The 8,781-nt window shown below is 39.9% G+C and overlaps 1 pseudogene; it reads right to left on the reverse strand.

Moving 5' to 3' along the window:
* On the reverse strand, positions 1–1,975 carry LOC105499872 (double-strand-break repair protein rad21 homolog pseudogene; annotated as a pseudogene).
* Positions 1,976–8,781: the final 6,806 nt, after the last annotated feature.

Consider the following 8,781-nt stretch of genomic DNA (forward strand, 5'->3'; position numbering starts at 1 on the left):
TCATATAATATGGAACCTTGGTCTGGGTGTTGCGTTGATGTCACTGTATGGTTCTTCCTGCGTCAGCTCAATAGCTTGCTGCTTTTTAAGAACCAAGAAGCTGTAGAACTTTGTGACAGCTTGTTTTCTGTTCGTGTTTCAATGTAACTCAAGCAAACTGAAAGATTCAGCTCCAGTTTTGGCAAAAGCTCGCTGAAGACCACGAAGCACCTGCTGAGCCCTTTTGTTCCATCTTCTTTCTTCCTGATCTTGATCATCACCTGAAACATCTTCATCCTCTTCCTCTCCATCATTTTCTTTTTCTTTCTCTTTCTCCATCTCTTTTTCTGGCAGAAGTTCTAACTCTGGTAGTCGCTGACATATTTTGTAGGTTTTTCTGGGTGAACTTCTACAGGTGGTATTTCCATCTGCTCCACCTGCTGAGGAAGCATCACAGGCTCTGGGTCACTTTGTCCAGCTTTTCGCTTAACTCCCTGAGGTGGTGGTGGAGCCATAGTTGACTCATCCAGGTTTGTTCTGCTGGCCTCCATCACTGACTCCTGGAGGTGGCTTGGCTCTTCCAAAATGGGCTCATTGAAAATATCACACTGCTGATGCTGCTGTTGCTGGTCCTCTCCAGGAACCTCTGGATTTTCAAATTCTTTGAGGAACTCATCCAAATTATCTGCCTCTCTTCCTTTCCTCCTTTTTCTAAGGTCTTCTGGTAGAAGCAGTGTAAAACAGCGTGTAAAAAGCTTCTGTAGTGTATTATTCCACAAAGGCTGAGCAGGCAAATAAAACAGTTTTTCTACTCCTCCTGTCTCTTTCCACATCATCAGTTTCTTGGTGGGTGGTGCCACATCCAAAGCAGTAACAGTATCAGAAGAATCACTAAGTTGGGCTCTGATTGTCTTGCTATCCAAATCTTTGGCACTGTCAACAATTAGCTTCCTCTTCCTCTCGGCTTTTGTTTCTTTAATAGTTACATCAGTAGGTTCCAATGCAAATGCTTCTTCCTCATTTGGAACCGGTGTTGTTTGATCAGTCATAGTTTGCATTGGCTCAGTGGATCCACTAAATTAGGGCTATCAGGCCCACCCATTGATACCTTATCCTCACCCATGTCATCATTGTAGGCTGCTCCAGCAACATCACCCAAGTCTCAGAGAGGGCAGGGGGATCATCAAAGATACTGCTATCATTATTACTAGTAAGTTTGTCATCTAATATTCCACCATCATTTCCTTCTCCAAAATTATCATCCTTATATTGGTCTTCATATTCTAAATGGTTAATTTTCTCATTCAGATTGCTGGTGCTCTGTTCAGACTCTAATAGGAGGTTAGATGCAGTAGCGCTTACTAACACGTCCTCATCGTCAAAAGCACTGCCTTTGCTCATTATCTAACAACCACCCTTTCCAAAATCACCAAATCCATTTTCTTGTAAAATACTGGTGTTCTCAATTTCTTCTCTCTTGGTTCTCTCTACCACTCTACACTGATTCAAGCTGAACTGCTGGGCCGCATCAATGTCATCTAAGTCAGGCAGTGGCTGATCAAAGTCATGAAATTCTTCAGGTAAAGTAATAGCATTATAAGCTGCTTCCCGATTTTCCTCAGGCAGGTTAACAATGCCTGACAGAAAAGCCATCTTTATCTTAATGAATGCTTCATTACAGTCTGCAAGAAGGTATTTAGCTTTTCTGTGATAGATTCGAACTACTCGCAGTAAGAGATGTCCTGACGTCGTAATGCTGTTTTCACCTTTGGTGAGGTGATACTTTCCATGCTGCTCTCTAAACTACACTCAAACACATGGGCTTTGGTTAGCTTCTTATCCCAATGGGCCGCTAGCCAAATTTTGGCCAGAGACCCTCTTTTACTGAGGACAAAATGTGCGTAGAACATTGTTCTGGTTGGCTATGAAAATAGAAGGAAACCTTGCTCTCCGCTGGGAGTTGGGCGGGCTGGGTGGCCCGGGGAGGGGAAAAGGGTCGGGGGAGGGGACAGGGAAAGGGGGCTACCCTTGTGAGGTGTAGCTTCGAAGCAGCTCCCGCCGCCGACACAGCTGCCGCCTCCTTTCTGATTCACTCAAACAAACAAGATGGCTTGCTACAACGTATTTTATGTTTCCTTTTTTTCTTCCTACTGCCTTGGCTTCCTATAGATTGATTATTTTAAAAATTATTATTTCAGGCCGGGCGCGGTGGCTCAAGCCTGTAATCCCAGCACTTTGGGAGGCCGAGACGGGCGGATCACGAGGTCAGGAGATGGAGACCATGCTGGCTAACACGGTGAAACCCCGTCTCTACTAAAAAATACAAAAAACTAGCCGGGCGAGGTGGCGGGCGCCTGTAGTCCCAGCTACTCGGGAGGCTGAGGCAGGAGAATGGCGTAAACCCGGGAGGCGGAGCTTGCAGTGAGCCGAGATCTGGCCACTGCACTCCAGCCTGGGCGACAGAGCGAGACTCCGTCTCACAAAAAAAAAAAAAAAAAAAAAAAAAAAAAAAAAATTATTATTTCCCTCCTTTGTCATTTTGGGAATCACATGCTCATTGACTACCCATACTGGTTACTCTAGAAATTACAACATGCAACAATGACCTATCAAATCTAACGGTAACTGGTGCTTTGGCTGTTCTCCTGAACAGTATGAGAATCTTTGAGCGCTACTCCATTTGCCCCTTCTCTCTTTTATAAGCTAAGGTTGCTATGTATTTTAACACTATGTTTTCTTTACACTTTACAAGTTTTATACAGTCAATGTCCACGCAGATTTATCTACGTATTTATAATTTTTATTTCTCTTCATTGATTCCAGAATCTCAGGTCTTACAGTTGTTTTCCTTTTGTCTGAATAATAGTCTTTATATTTTTATTTAGGGTCAATCTTCTCATGACAAATTTTCTCAAAATTTGTTTGCTTGAAAACGTTATGATTTTACATTTACTCTTGAAGACAGTGTTTGCTGAGTATAGAATTCTCTTTTGATGGAGATTTTCAGCTCAAGGAAATTATCATTCCACATCTTCTGGCCTCTGTACTTGTGCTATAAAAGCTAGCAATTCAACTAAATTTTGCTTCTCTGAAGGTAATTTCCCTTTTTCTCTGGCTATTTTAAAGATTTTCTTTGTCCCAAAATGTGGCACATATATACCATGGAATACTATGCAACCATAAAAAAGGATGAGTTCATGTCCTTTGTAGGGACATGGATGAAGCTGGAAACCGTCATTCTGAGCAAGGACAGAAAACCAAACACTGCATGTTCTCACTCACAGGTGGGAATTGAACAATGAGAACACTTGGACACAGGTTGGGGAACGTCACACACCAGGGCCTGTCGTGGGTGGGGTGAGGGGGGAGGAGGGAGGGATAGCATTAGGAGATATACCTAATGTAAATGATGAGTTAACGGGTGCAGCACACCAACAAGGCACATGTATGCCTATGTAACAAACCTGCATGTTGTGCACATGTACCCTAGAACTTAAAGTATAATAATAAAAAATAAAAATAGAAAAATAAAAAAAGTTTTCTTTGTCCCTTTTTTTTGAATTTTATCAATTTTTAGTATTTATTTATTTAATTAATTTATTTTTATTATACTTTAAGTCCTGGGGTACATGTGCAGAATGTGCAGGTTTGTTACATAGGTATACACAAGCCATTGTGGTTTGCTGCACCCATCAACCCATAATCTACATTAGGTATTTCTCCTAATGCTATCCCTCCCCTAGCCCCCCAACCCCCATCAGGCCCCAGTGTGTGATGTTCCCCTCCCTGTGTCCATGTGTTCTCATTGTTCAACTCCCACTTATGAATGAGAACATGTGGTGTTTGGTTTTCTGTTCTTGTATTAGTTTGCTGAGAATGATGGTTTTCAGCTTCATTCATGTCCCTGCAAAGGACATGAACACATCCTTCTTTATGGCTACATAGTATTCCATGGTACATATGTATTACATTTTCTTTACCCAGTCTATCATTGATGGGCATTTTGGTTGGTTCCAAGTCTTTGCTATTGTGAACAGTGCCACAGCAAACATATGTGTGCATGTGTCTTTATAGTAGAATAATTTATAATCCCTTGGGTACATACCCAGTAATGGGATTGCTGGGTCAAATGGTGTTTCTGGTTCTAGATCCTGGAGGAATTGTCACACTGTCTTCCACAATGGTTGAACTAATTTACACTCCCACCAAAAGTGTAAAAGTGTTCCTATTTCTCCACATGCTCTCCAGCATCTGTTGTTTCCTGACTGTTAATGATTGCCATTCTAACTGGCGTGAGATGGTATCTCATTGTGGTTTTGATTTGCATTTCTCTAATGACCAGTGATGAGGAGCTTTTTGTCATATGTTTGTTGGCTGCACAAATGTTTTTTTTGAGAAGTATCTCTTCATATCCTTTGCCCACTTTTTGATGGGGTTGTTTCTTTTTTTCTTGTAAATTTGCTTAAGTTCTTTGTAGATTCTGGATATTAGCCCTTTGTCAGATGTAAAGATTGCAAAAATTTTCTCCCATTCTGTAGGTTGCCTGTTCACTCTGATGATAGTTTCTTTTGCTGTGCAGAAGCTCTTTAGTTTAATTAGATCCCACTCGCCAATTTTGGCTTTTGTTGCCATTGCTTTAGGTGTTTTAGTCATGAAGTCTTTGCCCATGCCAAAGTCGTGAATGGTATTGCCTAGGTTTTTCTCAGGGTTTTTATGGTTTTAGGTCTTACATTTAAGTCTTTAATCCATCTTGAGTTAATTTTTGTATAAGATGTAAGGAAGGGACCCAGTTTCAGTTTTCTACATATGGCTAACCAGTTTCCCAACACCATTTATTAAATAAGGAATCCTTTCCCCATTGCTTGTTTTTGTCAGGTTCGTCAAAGATCAGATGGTTGTAGATGTGTGGTGTTATTTTTGAGGCCTCTGTTCTGTTCCTTTGGTCTATATCTCTGTTTTGGTACCAGTACCATGCTGATCTGGTTACTGTAGCCTTGCAGTGTAGTTTGAATTCAGGTAGTGTGATGCCTCCAGCTTTGTTCTTTTGGCTTAGGATTGTCTTGGCAATGCAGGCTCTTTTTTGGTTCCATATGAAATTTAAAGTAGTTTTTTCCAATTCTGTGAAGAAAGTCAATGATAGCTTAATGGGGATAGCATGGAATCTATAAATTACTTTGGGTAATATGGCCATTTTCACAATATTGATTCTTCCTATCCATGAGCATGCAATGTTTTTACATTTGTTTGTGTCCTCTCTTATTTTCTTGAGAAGTGGTTTGTAGTTCTCCTTGAAGAGGTCCTTGAAGAGTCACATCCCTTGTAAGTTGTATTCCTAGGTATTTTATTCTCTTTGTAGCAATTGTGAATGGGTGTTCCTTCATGATTTGGCTGTTTGTATTATTGGTGTATAGGAATTCTTGTGATTTTTGCACATTGATTTTGTATCCTGACACTTTGTTGAAGTTGCTCATCAGCTTAAGGAGATTTTGGGCTGTAATGGTGGGGTTTTCTAAATGTACGGTCATATCATCTGCAAACAGAGACAATTTGACTTCCTCTTTTCCTATTTGAATACCCTTTATTTCTTTCTCTTGCCTGATTACCCTGGCCAGAACTTCTAATACTGTGTTAAATAGGAGTAGTGAGAGAGGGCATCCTTGTGTTGTGCTGGTTTTCATAGGGAATGCTTCTAGCTTTTGCCCATTCAGTATGATATTGGCTGTGGGTTTGTCATAAATAGCTCTTATTATTTTGAGATACATTCTATCAATGCCTAGTTTATTGAGAGTTTTTAGCATGAAGTTGTGTTGAATTTTGTTGAAGGTCTTTTCTGCATATATTGAGATAATCATCTGGTTTTTGTCTTTGGTTCTGTTTATGTGATGGATACGTTTATTGATTTGCATATGTTGAACCAGCCTTGCATCCTAGGGATGAAGCCAACTTGATTGTGTGGATAAGCTTTTTGATGTGCTGCTGGATTCGGTTTGCCAGCATTTTATTGAGGATTTTCATATCAATGTTCATCAGGGATATTGGCCTGAAATTTTCTTTTCTTGTGTTTCTGCCAGATTTTGGTATCAGGATGATGCTAGCATCATAAAATGAGTTAGGGAGGATTCCTTCTTTTACTGTTGTTTGGAATAGTTTCAGAAGGAATGATAGCAGCTCCTCTTTGTACCTCTGGTAGAATTCGGCTGTGAATCTGTCTGGTCCTGGACTTTTTTTGGTTGGTAGACTATTAATTACTGTCTCACTTTCAGAACTTGTTATTGGTCTATTCAAGGATTTGACTTCTTCCTGGTTTAGACTTAGGAATGTGTATGTGTCCAGGAGTTTATCCACTTCTTATAGATTTTCTAGTTTATTTGTGTAGAGGTGTTTATAGTATTTTCTAATGGTAGTTTGTGTTTCTGTGGGATCAGTGGTGATATCCCCTTTATTGTTTTTTATTGTGTCTATTTGATTCTTCTCTCTTTTCTTCTTTATTAGTCTGGATAGCAGTCTATTTTGTTGATTTTTTCAAAAAGCCAGCTCCTGGATTCAATTATTTTTTTGAAGGGTTCTTCGTGTCCCTGTATCCTTCAGTTCTGCTCTGATCTTAGTTACTTTTTGTCTTCTGCTACCTTTTGAATTTGTTTGCTCTTGCTTTTCTAATTCTTTCAATTGTGATGTTAGGGTATCGATTTTAGATCTATCCTGCTTTCTCTTGTGGGCATTTAGGGCTATAAATTTCCCTCTATACACTGCTTTAAGTGTGTCCCAGAGATTCTGGTACGTTGTGTTTTTGTTCTCATTGGTTTCAAAGAACATCTTTATTTCTGCCTTGATTTTTGTTATTTACCCAGTAGTCATTCAGGAGCAGGTTGTTCAGTTTCCATGTAATTGTGTGGTTTTTAGTGAATTTCTTAATCCTGACTTCTAATTTGATTGCACTGTGATCTGAGAGACTGTTATGATTTCCATCCTTTTGCATTTGCTGAGGAGTGTTTTACTTCCAATTAAGTGGTCAATTTTAGAATAAGTGCGATGTGGTGCTGAGAAGAATGTTTATTCTGTTGATATGAGGTGGAGAGTTCTGTAGATGTCTATTAGGATTGCTTGGTCCAGAGCTAAGTTCAAGTCCTGAATATCCTTGTTAATTTTCTGTCTCGTTGATCTGTCTAACATTGACAGTGGGGTGTTAAAGTCTCTCAGTATTATTGTGTGGGAGTCTAAATCTCTCTGTAGGTCTCTAAGAACTTGCTTTATGAACCTGGGTGCTCCTGTATTGGGTGCACATATATTTAGGATAGTTAACTCTTCTTGTTGCATTAATCCCTTTACCATTATGTAATGCCTTTCTTCGTCCTATAAGTCTTTGTTGGTTTAAAGTCAGTTTTACAAGTGACTAGGATTGCAACCCCTGCTTTTTTTTTTTTGCTTTCTATTTGCTTGGTAAATATTCTTCTATCCCTTTATTTTGAATCTATGTGTGTCTTTGCACATGAGATGGGTCTCCTCAATACAGCACACCAATAGGTCTTGACTTTTCATCCGATTTGCCAGTCTGTGTCTTTTAATTGGGGCGTTCAGCCCATTTAAGTTTAAAATTAACATTGTCATGTGTAAATTTGATCCTGTTGTTATGATGCTAGTTGGTTATTTTGTACATTAGTTGATGCAGTTTTTTCATAGTGTTGATGGTCTTTACGTTTCAGTATGTTTTTGCAGTGGCTGGCACCAGTTTTTCCTTTCCATATTCAGTGCTTCCCTTAGTAGCTCTCACAAGGCTGGACTGGTAGTGACAAAATCCCTTATCATTTGCAAGTGTGGAAAGAATTTTGTTTCTCCTTTGTTTCTGAAACTTAGTTTGGCTGGATATGATATTCTGGGTTGAAAATTCTTTTTTTTTAAATGTTGAATATTGGCCCCCACTGTCTTCTGGTTTGTAGGTTTCTGCAGAAAAATCTGCTGTTATTCTGATGGTCTTCCCTTTGTGAGTAACCTGACCTTTCTCTGTGACTGCCCTTAACATTTTTTCTTTCATTTCAACTTTTGTGAATCTGATCAATATCTCTCTTGGGGTTGCTCTTCTTGAGGAGTATCTTTGTGGTGTTCTCTGTATTTCCTGAATTTGAATGTTGGCCTGCCTTGTTAGGTTGGGGAAGTTCTCCTGGATAATATCCTGAAGTAGTTTTCCAACTTAGTTCCATTCTTCCCATCACTTTCAGGTACACCAATCAAGCATAGGTTTGGTCTTTTCACATAGTCCCATATTTCTTGGAGACTTTTTTCATTCCTTTGCATTCTTTTTTCTCTAATCTTGTGTTCACACTTTATTTTATTAAGTTGATCTTCAATCTCTATCCTTTTTTTCCACTTGATCAATTTGGCTACTGATATTTGTGTATGCTTCACAAAGTTCTCATGCTGTGTTTTTCAGCTCCATTTATGTTCTGGCTTTGCTGAACTGCAATGGGCTTTGCTCAGTTCCAAATTCCTGGCCGCTTTGTTTACATTGTGAGGGGAAAACTGCCTACTCAAGCCTCAGTAATGGCGGACACCCTTTCCCCGCCTGCACGAAGCTCAAGCCTCCCAGGTCAACTTCAGACTGCTGTGCTGGCAGGTTGAATTTCAAGCCAGTGGATCTTAGCTTGCTGGGCTCCATGGGGATGGGACCCATTGATGACACCACTTGGCTCTCTGGCTTCAGCCCCGTTTCCAGGGGAGTGAGTGGTTCTGTCTTGCTGGCATTCCAGGTGCCACTGGGGTACCAAAACAAAACAAAAAACAAAACAACTTCTGCAGCTAGCTTGGTGT

This window comes from Macaca nemestrina, chromosome 10, assembly GCF_043159975.1.
Source record: "Macaca nemestrina isolate mMacNem1 chromosome 10, mMacNem.hap1, whole genome shotgun sequence".
In the NCBI taxonomy this organism is placed as follows: Eukaryota; Metazoa; Chordata; class Mammalia; order Primates; family Cercopithecidae; genus Macaca; species Macaca nemestrina.